General features: G+C 40.7%; 1 long non-coding RNA gene across 1 annotated transcript; it reads left to right on the top strand.

The window, feature by feature from the left end:
- The first annotated feature begins 2,990 nt into the window (after nt 1–2,990).
- LOC140608283 (uncharacterized) lies at nt 2,991–18,547 on the top strand. Its single transcript, XR_012010306.1, has 3 exons — nt 2,991–3,211; nt 4,614–4,821; nt 17,893–18,547. It is a non-coding gene; the product is annotated as an uncharacterized lncRNA (long non-coding RNA).
- Nucleotides 18,548–21,084: the final 2,537 nt, after the last annotated feature.

Genomic DNA, 21,084 nt, shown 5'->3' on the forward strand with positions numbered 1-21,084 from the left:
CGTAGAGAACTCACTGATGATCACTGGAGGGGAGGGTGGTGGGGCATGGGGGAAACTGGGGATTTGGATTAAGAAATGCACTTTTTGTGATGAGTGCCAGATAATTAAAATAAAAACTTAAAAAGAAATCCACAGCTTTGACGCACGGCACATGCCTATCTCTCCTGTCTCAGGTCTTTTTGCCACCATTTGTTTCATTACGGAACCTGTGGTGGCCCCTTGTGGCATAGGGAAGACTCTGGACTCTCACATTCCTGCTTAGGATTGTGTTTTCAGATGATGAGTATGTTTGCTGATTTTGATGTGGAATGAAGAATTGCAATTTGATTTTGATGTGCCTTTGTGTACTTTCCTTCATCTTTCTTTCCTCTAGGGATTTGTTGAACTTCTTAGATGAGTCAGTTTAAAGTTTTCATCAAATATAAGAATGACTTAAAATCTCTAATAATTTGCTTTGCTTTGTCTGATTGTTAATGTAGGCATTCCCGCTTTCTTTTGATACTGTTAGCATGATATATCTTCCTCTACCTATTTACTTTTAACCTATGTGTGTTTTATATTTCAAGTGGGTTTGTTGAAGGCAGTTATAGTTGGATCTTGGGTTTTTTAAAAATCTAATTTGACAATGATTGCATTTACATGGTGCATTTACACCATTACATATATATATATGTATTATATGATTGGGTTTCTATCTTCCATGTTGCTTTTGTTTTCTCTCTGTCTCACCTGCTCTTTGTTTTTCTTTTGCTCATTTCCTGCTTTATTTTGGATCAGTTTTGTGTTTTTTCATTGGTTTGGGGTGATTTGATTTTGGTGCGTTTTTGTATAGTTTTCTTCATGTTTCGTTTTCTTGGAGCTTGTTGAACTTCTTGGATGTGTGGGTGCATAGTTTTCACCAAATTTTGAAAAGTTCTGGTTTGTAAATCCTTGGTTATTTCTTTCTTTCTCCTTCTTCCCTCTTCTCCTACTGGGGACTCCAATTACACTTGTATTAGAACTCTTGAAGTTGTCCTATAGCTCAGTGATACTCCACCCTGCAAACTAGAGCACCCCCACACCTCCAGACCTTTCCCAACTCTGTCTCCTCAACTCCTAGCAACTGCCAGATTCAGCCTGGGATTTCCCTTCTGGTGGCTCAGCTTGGAAACTTTCGGCTGGAAGTGCACTGGGGTGATGATAGGACTCATCCCTTTTGTGTCTTTGGCATCACTGTCTTTGTTGTCTAATGTTCAATGCTTGAAATTTTTTTTTCATACATATATTTCTGGTTTGCTGGTTGTTTCAGGTAAGAGGCTAAATGTGGTCTCTGTTACTTCTGGTTTGAATTTTTCTTTTTTCCTATACATACCAAAGTTTTGGACTATAGACAGACTTCTGGTAAAATTTTGATAGGTACAAAGAAAAGTTGAAACCAGAGGGAAAAAGTTTAAACTGTAATTTGACATCAGGAATAATTTATTTACTCGTTGGAATACTCTCTTCCAAAGTGTGGAAGGGAATAATAGCTGGAGACATGGCTGTAAAATGAAGTTGAGATAAGATCAATTTCTAGTCTTAAGTTCCCAATTATGCGTTTTTAAACATTTCAATATTCAACAAGGGCACATCAAAAGTTTTTGACCAGGAAGTGATCAGATCGAAGCTTTGCTGATGAATATCAAACTGATGCTGAGAAGCAACATGTCATGATTGTTGAGAATGTGGCTCTGAACTGGCTGCCCGAGGTCTGAATCTCATTCACCATAAAATAGCAATGTGATCTGAATAAAGTAACTGAGCTGGTAGGTACCTCAGTTCCTTCATCCCTAAATGAGTTCATGTTTGCAAAATATTTAGGCAAGTGCCTGGCCTACAGCTAGTAGATACAGCTATGGACACGGTGGTTTCGGTAAGACTTCAGGCAGGGAGATGAGATGCTCAGTGTGGGGCGTGGGAGAGCCAGGAGAAGAAAGTATACATCTAGGTGGGAGAGCACAGCATAGGAAATACTTAGGTATGAGGTGACTGCGTGAAGATGCAGAGGGGACCCAGGAATGATGGGTAGGGATGACAAAGAAGAGATCTGGGTTCAGAGAAATACACATTATAGTAAGAGGAGACTCAGGACAGCAGAATATCATATCACTTCATTCCCAGGAAGAGAGAGTTTCAAGAAGGATGGAGTCTATGGACTTAGGAATGAGAAAAGTCCTTGCACATGGCTGTGGAAGAGTCCATGGTGACCTTCATGAAAATCATTTTGGTGACAAATGGGCATCAAAGGGGGTCACAATGGGCATATGAGGGTGGTGATGTGTGGAGCGTATCTAGATCCCGTCTCTTCGAGGAAGAGTTCTTGCCAGTTGGGAACCAGCAGTGAATAGATTGTAAGGTGAGACTGCTGAAGGCAGGAATTCTCTCTGCACGCCACCCGGCGTCACAGTTCTACAAGGACAAATTGGAGACGGAGTGTCTCACAGAAGAATTTCAGATATCAGAGCAGGCTGGCAAGGGAGGTTCTTTCTGGCAGTGGTGGTTTTTCAGCATTCTTTGTATTACCTGACACACAGGGCCTCTCAGTGCCGGGCCATCTGTGTTTATACTCTCAACCCTTCCTTGTTTATGTGCTTATACATCAAGTTTACCTGGTGAGCTAGTTCTTGTGAATATTCCGGGGCCCCACTTGACAGATTCTGTTCCAGTCAGCCTAGGGTGGGCTCCAGGAATCTTCCCATAAAAATATTTATTTACATTTATAACAGGTAATACATTCACATGATCCGGCAGATCCAAAAGGAATAGGGTGAAAAATCTCCTTTCCACATGTGCTGTTGGGTGGCTCAGTCCCTCTATTCCAGAGCATTCTGTTGTATCGGGTTCCTGTGTAACCTTCAGGGCATTTTAAAAACATGTTTGCCTTTTGTTTTTCTTGTCTTTAATAAATGGGGAGGCTCGAGTTTATATATAATCACAGGGCAGGAGCTGTAGCTGAAGGAGAGACCAGACAGTATAGGTAAGAGAGAAGGAAATCCACAGAGGACTACACTTACAGGCAGGATTGGTGGTCGGTGTAAACTTTAAGTGAAGCCTCTCCTGTTTAGGCTTCTCGAATTTTCAAAACTCGAATAGCAATGGCATAGACCTGGATGAGGCACATGGTCTTCAAGTCTACCTCAGCTTCAATGGTCAAACCCTTGAACGTGCATGAGAGGACCGTGGTCAATTACAGGTATACTTCTTTTTTTTTATTGTTAATTTTCTACTTTTACTTCTACCAAATTTATTAGGATAAAAATATGATTTAAAACTTGCCTCTCTGGTTCTTTGAGAATATGAGCTCTGTGCAGCTTTCATGTTTTTCTTTGACTGTCAGGTCATATGATATCAGACAACATTAAATGGATTCAAAAGATACGACTTCACAGGCCCAAAAACATTTTAATAAATAAAGAGGAGCACATGCTGCTCAATTCCCCTTGGTTCTGCCATGTTCTATTTACTCGCCTCACCCTCTGCATTTTAAAGAACCCTCTGTCAACACTGTGGGTGTTCAAGTTTCAAATGTCATCTAAAGGTAAATGGTTCTTTCACTAATAAGATTTTCCAGTTCTCCATGTATTTTTGGTTAAAGCTTGTTAAAAATACACACTGACAGGAAAGAGTAAAGATCCTGAGAAGTTTTGTGTGGTTCTACTTAGAGTTACGTAATTATGTTTCTTCAAGGAATTCCTTCTTTTATAAAGTTATTATGAAAAGGATGGTAATTTTGGAACGTCCAACTCAAATATCAGTTTAGATGAACATTTCTCTCCAACGGTCCTTCAAGGTCTTATGCCAAAGCTCAAAATGTACTCGCCCCAATGAAAGAATATTCCCACTGAGATGAGACTCAATCCACCGTGTACATGGGGCTCTGGTGCAGATTTACAGAATTAATCCTCAAAATGAGCTGAGGATACAGATCCAAGCTGAAGACTATGCCTGAAAGTCTCAACAGCGACTTGGATGTTTCAGGGGGGAATAACAAAAGAATGAGATGAGAGATTATAGTAATGCTAAATATGAAGGGGGAAAAATCCAGTTCTTTCTTTTGCAGATTTCTCCTTTTAAATTACATCAGAGACAGTTAGTGTGTTGACATTCTGGTAATGGATGTGGATTTTTTTGCACCAACATTTAGATCAATTTATGTTTCAGATCAGTAAATGCCTGTTGGGGGCAGTCAGTTTAAGTGAAAGGTAAGTACGAGACATTATTTTAACTGGAGGGATGTATAAAAATGAGGTGATTCTTCATAGCATTAGGAAGTGAAAGGAATTTTTGTTGGTGTGTCTTTGCACTCATTTTGACATGGATATTTCTGCTAAAAGTAGCTATATGCAATAAATAGAGTAATAGAAAAATGGATATAAATTGCTTTACGACTTTTTAAGGTGGTATTTATTGGTGCTATTAGGATAGAGGGAAAATGGAAATGAACATTTGATGGTATTTTTTGAGGGATATTCAGAATATCCTAGCTTTAGGCAAAGCATGAAAATGACATCATTACATTTTGTTTCCTATAAATAACAAGTGTATAAGTATATAGATTATTTGAGCTAGAAAATAATTTTAATATATCTTTTTAGGATATTTATTTGAGAGAGAGAGGAAGAGAGAGCAGAGGGAGGAGCATAAAGAGAGACAGACTCCCAAGAAGACTGTGCTGAGCCAGCGGGGCTCCATCCCAGGACCTTGAGACCATGACCAGGTTGGAAATCAAGAGTCAGATGTTTAACCAACTGAACCACCTAGGCACTCCAGAAAATAATCTGACAACATTTTGAGTAAAAAAAGGTAGGTAAGTTAAAATAACATTTTCCAATTATGTAAAGGAAACGCAATCGCAGATTTGGGGTCACATCTCTCTTATGTTAAAATATGAGTGGTAAACTCCATTATAAAAGATGTCTCTAGCTCCCAAATTTAATTATATAATTATCACTAACATTGATGGAAAGCTTTAGAAAATAAACAAGGATGCAATGAATATTTATATATTCATATATATTTAGGAGGTCAGGAAAAGAACAGACTTGATTGGAATGTGTAATATCTCTCATTTTGCCCATTTAAAAAGGCACGGACTTCTAATAAGAATAATAAGTAGGGCAGCCCGGGTGGCTCAGCGGTCTAGCGCCGCCTTCCGCCCAGGGTGTGATCCTGGACACCTGGGATGGAGTCCCCTGCCGGGAGCCTGCTTCTCCCTCTGCCTGTGTCTCTGCCTCTCTCTCTCTCTGAGTCTCTCATGAATAAATAAATAAATCTTTTTTAAAAAAGAATAATAAGTAAATATAAAACAGGAATATGGAGCTGGCTTACCACATTTCGCCAGAGCTCAGATAATTGCAATCAATACCTATAAAATAGTGAACTGAAAAGGAAAATATGCTAGATTTTAATGCCAGAGTAATCATTAAAGAATGATTTGAGCAATCTAATCAGAAATTATGAGCATGATGGTTTCCAGTACAATAATCATTTCCGTTTTGGAAGGTGGTGGTTGCGTCATCACAGGTGCTGATGTGGTGGGAAGAGATGTCAGAGGAATGTGAACTAATAAATGATAGGTTAGGTGGGGGCATAATCTCACTTATGCATTTTATTTATTTATTTATTTTTAAAAATATTTGTTTATTCATGAGAGACACAGAGAGAGGCAGAGACACAGGCAGAGGGAGAAGCAGGCTCCCTGCAGGGAGCCGGATGCAGGACTCGATCTCAGGTCTCTAGGATCAGGCCCTGGGCTGAAGGCAGCGCTAAACCACTGAGCCACCCGGGCTGCCCGTCGCTTATGCATTTAATAACTGTCTTTGAAATTTAATCTTGTTTGAGAAATTAGAAGACACCCAAAAAACAAAGTGCCCATGTAAAAAAGAAGCCTATTTTTTTTTCTTTAAAAAGTCTTTTCCTGCATATTCTTAGATCCATTGTATCCAAAAGGCCAGAGTATTGCTACCTGAAAGACCATGGCATTTCGGGTCCCCCCAGGACTTCCCGCAGAGTCAGCTTTCCTGCTTCTGTTGCCCATTTGATGGCAAAGATAGTCCTTTCTGTACCGATGATAAGTCATTCAGGAGATCTATTTCATCAGTTAGGAATCGAAAAGGAAAAAGAAGAAGGGAACGCAGGGTAGAATCTTAAAGTTGGACACTAAAAAATTATTGCTTAGATGAACACATCTGAACCGCACACAGGATGGCCTGTCTTCCGACTTCTGTCCCAACACACAGGACCCGGGTATTGGCACAAGGGGGTGAGAAGGGCACTCGCCCGATATTTCTGCAGACTTGCAGATCTGCCTCAGAAGGTGGAGTTTAAATCACACCCAGCCTGGCCTCTGGGGACTTGGGGGTTCTTTATCCTGAGGCCCCCAGCATGCTGATGTGGGCCCCGGTCTCCAAAGAGCTCACGGTTTTTGATCACGGCAGGAGGCTGCCTGTAGCGGAGTCAATGGGGGAGCCAAAGCATTGGGGCAAGAAATTCACCAGGACCCTGAGAATCTTGCTTGTCAGTGACTATTTCAAACCCAGGCAAAGTTCAGTGATGTTACAGGATCCAGTGTGGGTTTGGGTAAGAAGACAACACCAGCATTTAATCTCAAGGGCTTCCTTTTAGTCATTTTTACAACGAGACAACATTTTATTGCTGTAAATACTCCTCTACAGCATCAGTGTTAATACGCTGAGATTTGCTTTATGATGACTAAAAGTGAGACAAGGTAGTATTTGGAAGACTGTTTCCTGTTTATAGATATTGGGGGAGTTTTTACCTCTTAAAAACCTCAGTATTTACAAAAGAAAACTAAAAATGTATCAGTTTATACCTTTGTGAAATTGTCTCTCATTGTTTGATGAAGCGACCTTTGTCATTGTGTAGGCAGGTTTGAAGCAAAGTTACCTTTGCTTCTCATTTATCTCAACAGAAAATAGCAGATGCTTTTGAGGTACTTTTTGCAAGGAAACTTAATGAATAGAAAAAATGCACTTTTTGGGACATAAACATACCGTCAGTCTTTTAAGTTTTGTCTTGAATGTGCAAGTTGTACATTTATTATTCGTGTAGATGAGAAATGAATCTTGCTGAAAGATTAAGGAAAGATTTTAAACGTGCAAGAGAAGTAATAGCGGTTCTATTAAATTAGGTTTCTGCTTTTTGGTGAGTGATTTCCCATTGTCCTGACTCAGGAGCGCTGCTGTGCCCCCCCATGCCCTCCCCACCCCCCCCCAGCTCCCTCCTCGGAACTGTGCCTTCCAGGGGGCTTGTAATGCCAAAGAGACACTTGTAAAAGTTTGGAACTGCACCGCTAATTCCCCCCCACACACTCCCTTTTTCTTTCTCTGTTATTTCTTTTACTCTGATTAAAGTAAAATAGACCAAAAAGAAAAAAAAACAAAAAACAAAAAACAAAACACACACACAAAACCAACTCAAAACAACTAAACAAACAACTCAACTTGTGCACTTTTCAAGAAGCCTTCCATTGGTGAATGGCTCAGAATGAGTCATTTGCATCTGAATGATTCTTCTGTGGTTTTCTTCTATAACGTTAAAAATCATGGTATTTCCTTAACGGAAGCCCAGGCAGTGTATGGTTTGCAAAATTACCACAGTTTGTACAACTAGGTCTTCACTTCCATGTGAATTGGTCTCTCAGAATGGCTTCTCAGAATAAGAAAGGAGTTCCCCCGCCCCCACCCCTGTCCCTGCTCCGTGTGTGTGTGTGTGTGTGTGTGTGTGTGTGTGTGTGTTTGTGTTTTGTTAATGGTGGCATAAGAGCAGTGCATCTGCTCCACAGTAGCATTATTAGTGGAGTTCCAGACCTCACTCTGGATGACTGGACCTGCCATATCCTTCATTAGCAGGGATGGTAACTTAAGGGGTGCTATAAAAGTGAGGACAAACCGTCAGACAGAGGGATTCATTCTCTTTGATGCGACTCCCATCAAGAGGAAAAATTTGGAATACTCGTGTAATATTATGCAAATAGAGCGTCCAGGTATTTGTTGCTCATATATATTGCAAAAATAAATATTGCAAATATTTGCTGTTGTGTGGGGATCAGTATTTTTTTTAATTGTGGAAAAGTATAAATAGCATAATATTTATCACTTTAACTGTTTGTACAATTCAATGGAATAAAATACATGCATAATGTTGTATAACCATCACCACCATTTATATCCCAAACTTTATCATAGCCCCAAATAGAAACTCTGTACCCATTAAACAATTAAAATTTTCTCCCATGCTTCTCATAACCTCTGTTCTACTTTCTTTCTGGATTTGCCTGTTTGGGTACTGCATGTAAGTGACATCATCAAATATTTGTCCCTCTGTGTCTGATTTAAGTCACTAAGCATAGTGTTCTTAAGATGCATTCATGTTGTAGCTTATATCAAAATTTCATGCTCCTTATGGCTGAGTAATATTCCATTGCATGGACCTATCACATTTTATTTATTCCTCTGATGATGGACACTTGGACTCTTTCTACCTTTTGGCTGTTGTGAATGATGCTGCCACGAACACGCAAGCTCACCAGCCTATTGGAGTCTTTGCTTTCAGTTTTTGGGGGTACATACTTGGGAGTAAAACTCCTGGGTCCTGTGGTCATTCTCTGTTTAACCTTTTGAGTCACTGCCAACCTGTTGTCCACAGCAGCCGCACCTTTTCTGTGAAGTGATGACGTGGGTTCTGTGTCTGGTCAAGTTCTAGAGTACATTTTGCCATTTCCAAGGATACAGTCATTTTATTTCCTCAAAATATTTCTTACTTATCATGCTGATGGTAATGGAAATATTCTGGCAGTAGCTCAATCTCTGCTATTCTGGGAAATTCACTTAAAGTGTTGCCCAGATAAAAATTATTTTAATGAGAACATTCTACAGAGAGAAATACTTCTCCCTGTTTTCTCTACCTGGCTTTTCTCCTTTTCTCTTTGCTTCCCTGGTCATTAGTGACTTTCAGCTATTTTTCACTTTCTACTAAATCAAACTGAAGCCCTGAGCGCGGTATACTGCCCTGCCCAAATCCTCGGAATCCTATTTCCTATTCTCGTTTCCTCCTCGATCCAGGCATGTAGTCACCACGGACAGCGCACCATGCTTCTTGTCGACACTTTTCCACATTTGGTCTGCCCATGACTCGGGCATGGAGGAGCACACCTCATCTCTGTTCACTTTCAGATCTCAGATCTCGGGTCACCTCCTGCACAGCCTCTTGTGTTCCATCTCTCTTCCACTTTTCTTTCTCTGTGTCTCAGGATGCTGTCTGTGCTGCATGCACAGGTCCTAGGCTGCTGCTTTTAGTTGGGGAGGCCTGTGGGGAACGCTGGTGGGATGTTGGAGGGAGAAGGAGGAAGAAGCCAGGGAATTCTGTCCTTGGTCCTGCTGTCAGGTCATTTCTACCTGGTTGTGTCCTTTAACTAATGCTGTTTCTCTGTAGGAGTCCATCTGCTCCATCACTTTGAGTGAGCACTTGTCCCTTGGGGCTGGGATGGTAACGGCTCCTATTGCTACTAGCTCTGGCTGGTTGTGGTTTCCCACCTGACACCTCTATTTACAGAGCTCCCTCTGTAAGCAGTCTTCTCCAGTTCCCTTCCTTGCAAGCACCCTCTGTTTCCTTCCGGGGCACACACTGCCCCATTATTCTTTAGCACACTGGGTGGAAAGTGATGCTCCTGCACCCCCAGGTCCCAGGAGTGTTTTTCACCTCCTTTACAGAACTTAGCACATGGGGCACCTGGGTGGCTCATGGTTGAGCGTCTGCCTTTGGCTTAGGTCATGATCCCAGGTCCGGGGTCCTGGAATCGAGTCCTGCATTGGGCTCCCTATGGGGAGCCTGCTTCTCCCTCTGTCCTTCCTCCTTCTCTGTGCCTCTCATGGAGAAATAAATAAAATCTTAAAAAAAGGGCTCAACACATAACATATTTGAGTGATTTATGCATATAGTTTAACCCCCGTTTTTAGGTTATGATTTTCCTATGAAAAGATATTGTGTTTTTCTTGTTTTTGCATTTCTTGTGTTCCTTCTCTGAAAGAATGATTTTTTTAAATGACTATTATAAAAGCCAAACTAAGATGAATACCTTTGGTTTTAGGTAAAGGATTTTGACAGCCATAGCTGATCCATCATGCCCACGGTGTATGTTAGAGGATATACTTTGAAAGGTCATCCAATTTCAAAGAAAGAAAAATGTTGGGATGTATTAAAAGCAAATGAAAATTATATTATTGAAATAGCTGTAATGACCTTAATTAAATTGAGAATTCGAAAATGAATAGCTGCTTCTGCACAGAATCGTTAATTTTGAAAGAGCTTGAGGTTGTGCTGTTTTAGGCCATGACAAATAGATAATTAAACCCATAGCAGAGTATTTCTCTAGTGCAATATATTGGGTACACATAACTTTCAGTTGGAAATTTATGAAGCAACATCTTAAAAATGATTTTGTTCAAATTGAGGATTTCAGGCTGTTTGCACACTCTTATCCCTCCCCCTCCGTGTTATTCCTGTCAGTACACAGACATGTGGTGACACCCATCAGATGAAAAAACAACTCTTTCTTAACCTGAAATCCCTTTAGAGAGCTTGTTCGGTGGTGTCTGCTCACTGTCACGGATCCTTACTTCCCATCTTTCCCTTAATAAATTCATTCTGCCGGGGGGCTTTCCCCGCCACCTTCTCTAAGGCAACTCTTGCCAGAATCACCAGTGAGCATCACGAGAAGTCCAGCCATCAATTCTTGCTCCTCCTCTGGTTTGACATCTTAGACATGTCTGACATGGTAGACCAGACTTTCCTTCTTAAGACATGGTGTTTCCCTTTACCCTGGGGACACCTTTCTTCTCGCACTGTCCTCTGACACCAGCTATATCCAGGTCCCCTTTGGGGTTGCCTTTCCTTTTCATGCTTGCTTCCTACAGATTGCTTCAAGACCCCTCTTCCTTCTCTACATAGTCCCAACTGTGCACTGCTGACATTTAGCCCCAGTCTGGAGCCCAGCCCTGAACATGAGATTAGTATAGCCCCCCGCCTGTTCATCAGCTGTCTGGAAGTACACTAGGCATCTCAAACTGTTAGGGTTCTCCAGAAAAACAGAACCAATAGGATATGGAGAGAGAACTCTAACAGGAGGTTTACCATAGGAAATGGCTCACACGATTATGGAGGCTGAGAAGTCTCATTGTCTACTGTCTGCAAGCCACAGACCGGGGACACAGGTGGTGTGACTCGGGGCACATCTGAGAACTAGGGCACCTGCCTAAAGAGCAGAGGACATGGAGGTTCCAGCTCAAAGACCAGACTTGCCCTTTTCTGCTTTTTTTGTTTGAATCAAGCCTTCAGTGGGGTTGGGTGATGCCCAACTACTTTGGTAAGAACAATCTTCTTTATTTAGGCTACTAAATCAAATTCTAATCTCTTTTGGAAACATCCTCACAGACATAACCAGAAAAATGTTTTACCAGCTATCTGGGTGTCCCTTAGCCCAGTCAAATTGACATACAAAATTAACCATCCCTCTGGGCAAATGCAAGAAAGTATCCTTGCGTTTTCTCTCTGCCCCACCCTGTACTTCAAATTGCTTTTTCCTGGGAAACTGTATCTCCATTAACCATATCACCATCATTCACCCATGGTTAGTCTCAGCTTTCCTCCCTGAGTCCTTTCTCTCTCTCTCTTTTCTTTATAGCTATATAAATATAAAATTTTGTGTGGTGAATAGTGGATATGTGTAGGTGAATAGTTGACGACCTCCCTTGTACCTATCTTTTAGGCACCCCTGTGCCATCTCCTTACCTAACCATGCATTCATTTGGGTAAACTTCTAGAATTTTACATAATTATACAAGAAAATGTAAATATTTATTCTTAATTTTCTCCTTTTTTACATAAAAAATAGCATAGTCAACATACTCTTTCATAAACAATGCAACTCTCTGAATTTGTATTACTGAGTACTTGTTTACTTGCTAATGATCCATGCCCTCTCCAGGAAGGTAGGTATATGTTCTGCATTATTTCTCCATCACCAAGAACATTGTCGGATTCTTCACAGATGCTCACTAGTTATTTGTGCAATGAATGAATGAATGAATGTGTTTTAGGGACTAATAAAAATGACAAGATTTGATGTGTCTGGTATATGTAAGTTTTGATGAACATATGACTATTCTTTATACTGGCGATGGTCCAAGATGAGAGCTATGAGAACACGAAGAAGAATTTCTGTATCCCGGAGGAGGCATTATTTCACAAAACTGTTGGATGTTACTAAATACACGCATTCGAATCTATCTGAGTGACTTGTGAATTACATGTGAAATTTCACCCATGTCATCAAGTGTTATCATGGACTTGAGCATGATCCTTTCAGTAGTAACAAACTGGTGGTATATCTGTGAGCAGACATGGAAGCAAACAGTTGTAAGTCGGGCATCCTGGCTTGGGAAACAAAGAGCAGTTGTTCCTGGAGTAAAACAGGAGCCCAACAAGGGTTGGGGCGCTTACCGAAGAATGAAGATCAAAACAAATCTGTATCTCCAGTGGCTGTGTTGGTCTAATAGAATACCGTATGAAAGATGTGTGTCAAATGAACCTTTTCTTCTTTTTCTTTTTGTTCTTTTTTTCTTCTCCTTTTTCTTCTTTTTGATGATCATGATGATTAACACTACTTTACAAGCATCAGTCCATATTTGCTACAAAGCAGAGCTCTAACACCCACTGATGTGACCTTTAGGCGAATGAACTCACCCTTCTAAGGTCTTGTGCCTTATTTTTTTTGTTGTTGATTTTTTCCCTTTTGAGTCAGAAGAGTAGCAGCTAAAGAAATGGTTGAACTTAAATGATGAAGCCAACTAATTATAGCTTTTAGTTATGCTCTTTTTCCTGGGATTGCAGACATTTATGTTTGTTCAGAGTATTTCTGACCTTTCATTACAGTATTACTCTAAAATTCTGAAAATTTTCTTTAATATTTGGTGATTTTGCCTATGCTTTGCATTTAAATATGTTCACTAAAATGTATAGATTTTGCTGAAGAATATTCATCTTTAAAAAAATCACCAACTGCTTTGTCTTGGGGTTCCTTCTGAGTTAGAGGATGAAGGGTGTTTCTAGGTTCATAATAAATAAAGGTGAATTTGATTAAAGAGAACATATTTTACACCATATTTCATTATTTTTTTTAAATTAAGGCATCCAAGAGATGACATAAAGAAAAGAACAACAAATTTGATATAATTTAAATTTATTTCTTCATGAAATAAATTTAAAAGTGAAATAAATTTAAAAGTGAAAAGTCCATTTGTTGCCTTTCTTTCAGGAATGAAATGAAATCCAAAAAGCTATAAATGCAGGAAAAATAGATCTAGAAGCATCCAATGTTATCTCTGAGGGGAGAGACCTGAATACTTTAGTTTATTCCCTCTTAAAAAGTAGGAATAGTTTGTTTGTTTTTTTTCTTTTGAATGTGTCAGCACCCATCCTCCTTGTGCTCTCCTGGGACTTGGAACCATGTGCTAGTACATGCTTACTCGAAAACGGAAACTATAAAAACTGATATTAAATTATTTTTTAAAACAAGCAAGTTGAGATTAAAGAGTTAAGAGAGAGAGCTCTGATGCAGATGCAGAATGCATTCCTTTTTGAACTCTCTCTGTGGTCAATTACCTTATGATGCCTCAGAGTCTAAGATGGCTTTGGCTGCGCTGAGTCAATGAAATATTTATGGATCAAAGGGTCCTGGAGATGCTTCCTATGGGAACGTGTATAATAATATAGTATTTATACAGAGCTGTCTTTGATGTTCTCAAAGACTGTTACAGACATTATATACTTCATCTGTACCACCCGTGAAGCAGGTTGGGGGTAAGAATGAATCTTGTTTACAAATGAGTAAAAAGAATATAGAGCAGGACTCCACTGAGGTTCACAGTGGGGCAATGACAGAGCAGGAAACCGTTGTCTCTTCAAAGGTGCAAGGAGAGAGATTCATTTCATCGTGTCCCCATGGACTTTTCCTTCCAAACTTCTTATTTCTCTGGACACCCAAGATCTTGGACTTGATGACCTTCCAGTTCCCAAATTCTACTGCTGAGTCCAGAATCCCAGGTTGCATGACTGGTGGAGGGAGGTCAGGTTCTGGAATGAGGTAATCCTCGGCTTGGATCCTGGCCCTGCCGCTCATTAGGGTGGTGAACCTGAACTAGTACTTTAATTCGTGTGTGCTTCAGTTTCTACATCCTTGAGTTGAAAATTTAATCTCTGCCTCATGCACTTGTACTGGGGACCAAGTGAAGTGACGTAGAGCCTGGCACAGAGCAGTTCCTCGGCAAACGTGCCTGCCGGTGGAATCCTGAAAGGTGGCAGAGAGAGAAACTGGCCTCTTTCCTGCCTACCTGGACATTTGGTAGGTTTGTAATACAAACTAAAGAGTTGGACATTCTGTCCTTCTTATTACAGACTTAGATGTTTGAGTTCAGTTTTTCATTTTTATTTGAGGGCTGGCTTTATTAAATATGAGCACTTTGAATCCAGTGAGTGTTGATGAAATGCAGGCAGGCAGACTGGTGGGCAGTTGGGCTCCTCTGTGTGGGGCTGAGAGCAGTGACTGGCAACTCATAAGGCCATGTGCATGGAATCAGTGGCTGTAGTGGCGAACCATACTGAGCCAGGTCACTCTGAGCTGTCTCATCCCTGGAGGAAGGTGAGAGCTGCCAAGTCCCACAGAACATAGGGTGGGGAAGGAGCCGAGACTTAGCATGAGAATGAGAATGGGAGGGACTCTCCATCTAAAAATATATTTAAAAACTTTAACCTACTGATGCCAAAGGGAAGGGCTCCAGTGCCCTTCTGGAACACATCCACAGGAGGCCTTGTGTTCTTCCTCTAGCAATGCACATTTACCCCAAAGAATGTCAGTGATCAGCACGTGCTTGCTTTACTAACAGAGCAATCAATGTATATCACCAAAGACTAAAGGAAGAAATTCATGACACTTATGTGCAATAAAAAATTTACATCAGTAATTCTGATATCATTGATTTAGATATATATTCAGCAATGCAGCTTTACACTAACTAAAAATTAGCAATTGAATTTGAGATGTCCCATGTTTTTGTACATATGTACTTGTATGTGGATACACCATGTAAAGTTTTATACAAAAACTTTGTACACCAATGACATCCAGGTGATCATTTATTTAATAAAATGTAGTTAAATAGCATTTAATAAACACATTATAACATTTTAGTAGCGGCACCATGGATATTTGTATATTTTTACTAACAAGTGAGGTAAGAAAAACGATCTCTAAAAAGAAACATTAAAAGTCACAAAGCTCATGCATTAAATGACTAAATAAATTAACAAAATAAATAACACTTTCAAGATAGAGATTCATCATATTTCTTATGAACAAATTATAAGGAGAAATGGTATAGGGTACAGTATAGGCAATTGTGTGCTCAAATGCTGGCTCTCCCACCAAAAATGTAATTGTATTCTAGCAAAAAACAATCTCGATTTGTAGTATTTGCCAATTTTCATTGTGTAAAGATTCCCACCGTGGCGGGTTCAGGTTGCCCATGTGATGTCACTGGGGAAGGAGGATGGAGGACAAGGCTACGGTGGGCTTCAGGGGACAACGAGGCAGCTCCCACACAGCCTAGAGGGGGCCCTATGCAGACAATAGCATGAACAGATCACATTGAGGGAGGAGACAGAAAAACAATAAACATTTTGGCAAGAGGCCACAAAAGCTCAGTTTTCTGGAATTCTTTCGTATGGGAGCAAGTAAGCTGTTCTCTTCAGTACAGAGCACAATCATTTACAAACATGCTGATGCTCTGAATAAAGAGCAAAGTCAGCTCAGCCTCCGGACAGAGAGGGTCACCTCCAGGACAGACTTCTGGCCTATCCATGAGGGGTCAGTTTTATAACTGTAGGGCCCCCATTTCCTTTCTGTAAGATGCAGGCTGGCTTCATTGGCCTCATGTGATAGCTGAGAGTGAAATGAGTTACCACGTGTGGAGCATGGAAGAAGTGCCCAACAGAGCATGATAGACTGAACTGTGTCCCCCAAGATCCATATGCTGAAGTCCTAACCCCCAGTACCTCAAAATGTCACCATTTTTAGGAGCAGGGACTTTGAAGAGGTTATTAGAGTTAAAATGAAGCCATTAGGGTGGACCTGGTGTCCTTATGGGAAGAGGATGACATGCACAGAGGGGCAGCCATGTGAAGGGGCAGCAAGAGAGTGAGCATCCACAAGCCAAACTGAGAAGACAGGATAAATCCACCCTGCCGGCACCACAATCTTGAACTTCCAGCTTCCAGAACTGTGAGAAGATACACTTGTGCTGTTTGAAGCCACCAATCTGTGCTGTATTGTATTCATGGCAGCCCTTGCAGACTAACGCACATAGCGAATGCAAAGACTTGATGTTACTATTAGTAAATTGTGTTTTGTCTACTTGAAGCATTCAGAGGAGGAAAGAAAGTGCCTAGGATAAAAACAATCCAAAAAGAAGTAGTGTGGGATATATAGGTGGCTGAAAATTTAGTCATTTAGAATGACTTATTTTCTGAACATTTCTTATGAAAAATGTTGTCATGTTGTACTTCCTTTTTGGGAATAATTTAATTAGTATGTATCAAGTTACCCTAGCAACAAAAATGCTTCCCCGAGGAAAGTGCATGTGCGTATGATTGGCATTGAGAATATTGGTTTTTATCCTGTGTGTGTGTGTGCATTGAAGAAGTTTGAAAGCAGATATGTTTTGTACAGCAATGTGTGTATCCCGAAGGGTGGTTCCTTTGTGATCTCTTAAGTTTGCAAGCAAATCTGTACACTTAATATGTCCTGAAAGGCCACACATTAAAATATCACCTCTAACCCCATCCTGCTTTCAGTATGTATTTATTGTGGATGTTATTTTGCTATTTCCTTGTTTCTGTATTAAGTAAACCATCACAGACGGAAAAGACTTCTGACCCCTTAGGGGGTGGACTCCTAGGTCAAAGGCCGTTTCTTCAAAAACGAGATAAATATGTCTAGTAACTCATGGGGAGAAAAAAAAAATCGGTTTCTCTCTTGACTCTGGAAGCGGTCTTGCTGTGGTTCCCGTAAGCAAATGCTGACAGTGTCTGTGATGAAGAATAGAATTTCCCCATTTGCAGTGTCCTTCCCTGCAGGACATCCTCTAAGGAAAAGTGAAGTGTGATCTCTGAGTGCAGGCTGCAGAGAAACATACACATGCAATCAAATCCAGCTATAAAAATACAACACGATCCACACATAATATATTGGAATCATAGCACTTTAGGTGCTTTTTATGATAGTCATTAAAAAGTGTCCATGAACTCGGACAAATGATGTGAGCTTGAGACGAAACATTTGTGGGACAACTTTGCTACCTTTTAAAAACCATCTTCAAAACAGGAAGAGAATGATGTAGATAAAGACCACCAGCTCCAGAAGGATGTAGGTGCTTCCTAGGTCCTAAGAAAAAGACCTCATTAAAATATAAATAATGAACCACATTGTTTTAGAGAGGTAAGTCATCAGTTCTGCCCAGCTGAGACTTCTCAACATTTAAGAGGCAAAAGAATCACTTGGAGATCTTTTTTTTTAAAGATTTTATTTACTTGAGAGAGAGAGAGAGAACATGAACAAAGGGGAGAGGTAGAAGCAGAGGGAGAAGGATAAGCAGACTTCCTGCTGAGCAGGGAGCCTGCTGTGGGGCTCAATCTCAGGACCCTGAGATCATGACATGAGCTGAAAGCAATGCTTAACCGACTGGGCCACCCAGGTGCCCCCAACTTGGAGATCCTATTAAAATGTCAATTTTGTTTTTGCAGGTGTGGAGATCTGCAAGGGACCTAGGACTCTGCATTTCTACCAGCCTGCTGGTGCAGCAACTACTGGCCTCCATCCCACACTCTAAGTGCTAGGGATCTAGGGCCATGAGCATCATAAGACCAGGAGCTATCTTATTCCTCTTTGTATATCCAGGGCATAGTCTGGTGAATATCGCTGACAGCCGACCCGCAAGTGTTTGCAGGGTGGATGGCAGATGCATGTAAAAAGCGAAATGCAAAGCTGAGACAAATGTATTTTGGTTTTGTTCTGTTCCCAGGGTCTCCTAGGAAGCTAGGCTTATAAAAGCCAAGAGAGCTTCTACCATTCTCAAGTTCTCTACAACCAGAACTGACAGTTGGAGGCAAAAGTGAATTTTCTATTCAAAATAAGGAAGTACTTTCGAAGAATAGGAGCATTCAAAGCACAAGTGGTCTGAGGTCATGCATTTTCTATCGCTGGACGTGCTCAGGCTTAGGCAGCATAGCCATCCTTGGGTTGATAATAATGCAGATCCATGTGCCTGGCTGATAGGACCAGAGAACATTTAAGATTTCTCCCCATCCTAAAATCCTTTGGGAGTAAAGTTTGAAGGAAATGGAGGTTACCCTTTAGGCAGTAGTTTAAATTCTGGCACGTTCTGTCTCTGAGCTTCAATTTGCTTCTCTGGAAAAAAAAAAAAAAAAAAAAAAAAAAAAAAGGCTGTAACAGTGCCTGCCAGTGTCGATGTGAGAATTCAGCACAATTTTTTTTTTTTTTTTAAATGAAAGTGGCACATACTAGAGAGTAGACATTCGATAATTGCTGTTTCTTCGGTGTAGTGGTATGCTGGTCAATGTTTAACAACTGTTCCCCCTCCCCTCCAATTGTAGCTGATTGTGGTGCCTGCGGATTTCCATGGGGAAAATATTCTAAATAGTCCCGTCATGGCCAACTTCAAGGTACAGTGGTTGAACAGACTGATTGCAAAAATTCCTGAGCATTCACCAGTTGGCTCCTGTGAGTCACAGATGTGAGTCAGCTACAGCACACCATTGTTCCCAGGGTTCCCCTTTGTCCCTTACCTCCGACCTTTGTGACCTTGAAGCATAAAAGAGTATCCCTTTACATGTTACTCCCATCCCCTTACATGAAACAGAGAGACTCAGCATCTGAGTGAGCCTCACATATTGGGTGAGAAAGGATGTGAAGGAGGAAGCAGGACTTGGGCTGGGGATCAGTTTACCTGTGGATGACATAACACATGAGAAACTGCCACCAGGTAGGTGGTACTGAGGTTCTTCGATGAATTCAGGAGCTGCTTGGATTTGCTTCTTGGAAAAAAGTGGATGGGAAGAAACCCTGAAACAGCAGGAAATGTGGGATCGAAACCAGCCAAACGGTGGGCAGGTGCATTAAAACAGATGGCTTTTTTTTGAGTGTGTGCTCCTAAAATTTTTAATGTTTAAAACTCTCCTATGTGTCTCTCTGATTAAAGTGCTATATTCATGAACATAATTACTCCACAGTCCTTTGTGAAATGAATTTTGCATTTTAAAACCATATTCTTCCAAATTAGCCATTAAATATATGAGCATTTCTATGTGAACTTAATTCCATTACTTGACAAGTGTTAGTTCTTCATAATAATGACAGAAAGTGTGATTAGATCATTAAGTCAATGCCTCAGAACTGTTTTCAAATGATACACCCCTCATGCATTTGTATTAAGGTACGGCCTGATGCACAACCACGAATCAAAAATACTTCAATAACCCTTAAAAGAGTGACATTCTCTGGCCAGGTTGACGTCAGGTCATATGAATAATTTCCTTCTGCAGTTTATAAAATAAAACAGTCATGGGTGATGGGAATATTGGACATGTTCATTGTTTAAAATACAAGGAAAACAATTCTGTAATGGAAAACAACACTCCCTCGGCCTTTACATTTCAGCACCAGTTCTTCTGATTCGCGATCCTATTCTCTCGTGAAATGAGCATACAGTGATCAGATCCTTCAGATTGTATTATTCAGAAATTTGCTAAGAGCAGTTGTTTTGCCCAATTTCTAATCATACACAGATGATACTATAGCTATGCATTCTGATTTAGTGTTCTTCACTTTGGGGTTATTTATGGATCTGAACTTTTTAGGAGGTCCTACCTGAAATTAAATAGCTAAAGGAAATTAATGACTGGTGGCAGAGTTAGTAGCTCGAATATTCATTATATCCTTTTAAAGAATGTATACGTAAATTTGATTCTGTTTCTCCTTTCCTGAAAGTCTATGTGCTGGTGAAAGAGGTGCTGGTCATAAACAGGGACAGTCCCAAAGAAAGCCCATTCTCTCTGCTTTGTCTTTTTAATCTGGACCCCAGGACAGTGCCAGAAGTTGAGGCAACTCTTTTTTTGTAATATTCAACCGGGTTCTTCTAACTTGAGGTTTATAAGGAAAACAAAAGGATTAGTTGAGCAGAACTGAATTTATGTTCTGGCATGAGCCACAGAGAGCTCCAGAGCGGTTTTCAAGAGCTAAATCATGTACAAATACTTGAAGAAAATTATACATAATTTATGGCATAATTGCCTTGTGAATCTTGTGTTAACTAAAACCCGCTCTTGTTGCATGGGTATGGAAGCAGCTCTTAGATGGCCCTAGTGGGGTTGTGTCCCATGTTCACTTCCCCATTTTCATCCTTGTGCTTCTGTGTTGATCTTGCGTTGTCTACTTTGGAGGTATCCGCGTAGACGGCTGGAGCAGCCTGTGTCCCAGGTGAGGTGATGGGGCTTGTGTGTCCTTTCTGCATCCTACCTCCACCAAGAAGGATCTCTTGGAAGCTGATGTGTCTATGTGGAGGTCCCTCACAGGCACACCGCCCCGACCCTGATGATCTGCATGAGCCATTCTTCCAGACTGCTTTCGTATATTTGTGAACCAGAAGTCTGTCTCACAGTGAACCTGCCAAAAATCCATTGACAGTTCAACCTGATAAAATAGGTCCTTGGTTTCTAGCAAGTCAGGGGGATGGGGGAAGATCACATATGGATGGCACGTTGGGCAGGAGCACATTTCTTGAAATACATGTTTCACGATTATCAGACCTTTCAGAGTTTGGACAAAAAGTTCTGTGTTTCTCTTTTTTTTTTCTGACTTCACACTGGTTTCTTCTCTGTGTCACAGCAAACGTTATTTTCTGCCTTGTTTTCAAGGAT

The sequence above is a fragment of the Canis lupus genome, chromosome 17, assembly GCF_048164855.1.
Source record: "Canis lupus baileyi chromosome 17, mCanLup2.hap1, whole genome shotgun sequence".
In the NCBI taxonomy this organism is placed as follows: domain Eukaryota; kingdom Metazoa; phylum Chordata; class Mammalia; order Carnivora; family Canidae; genus Canis; species Canis lupus.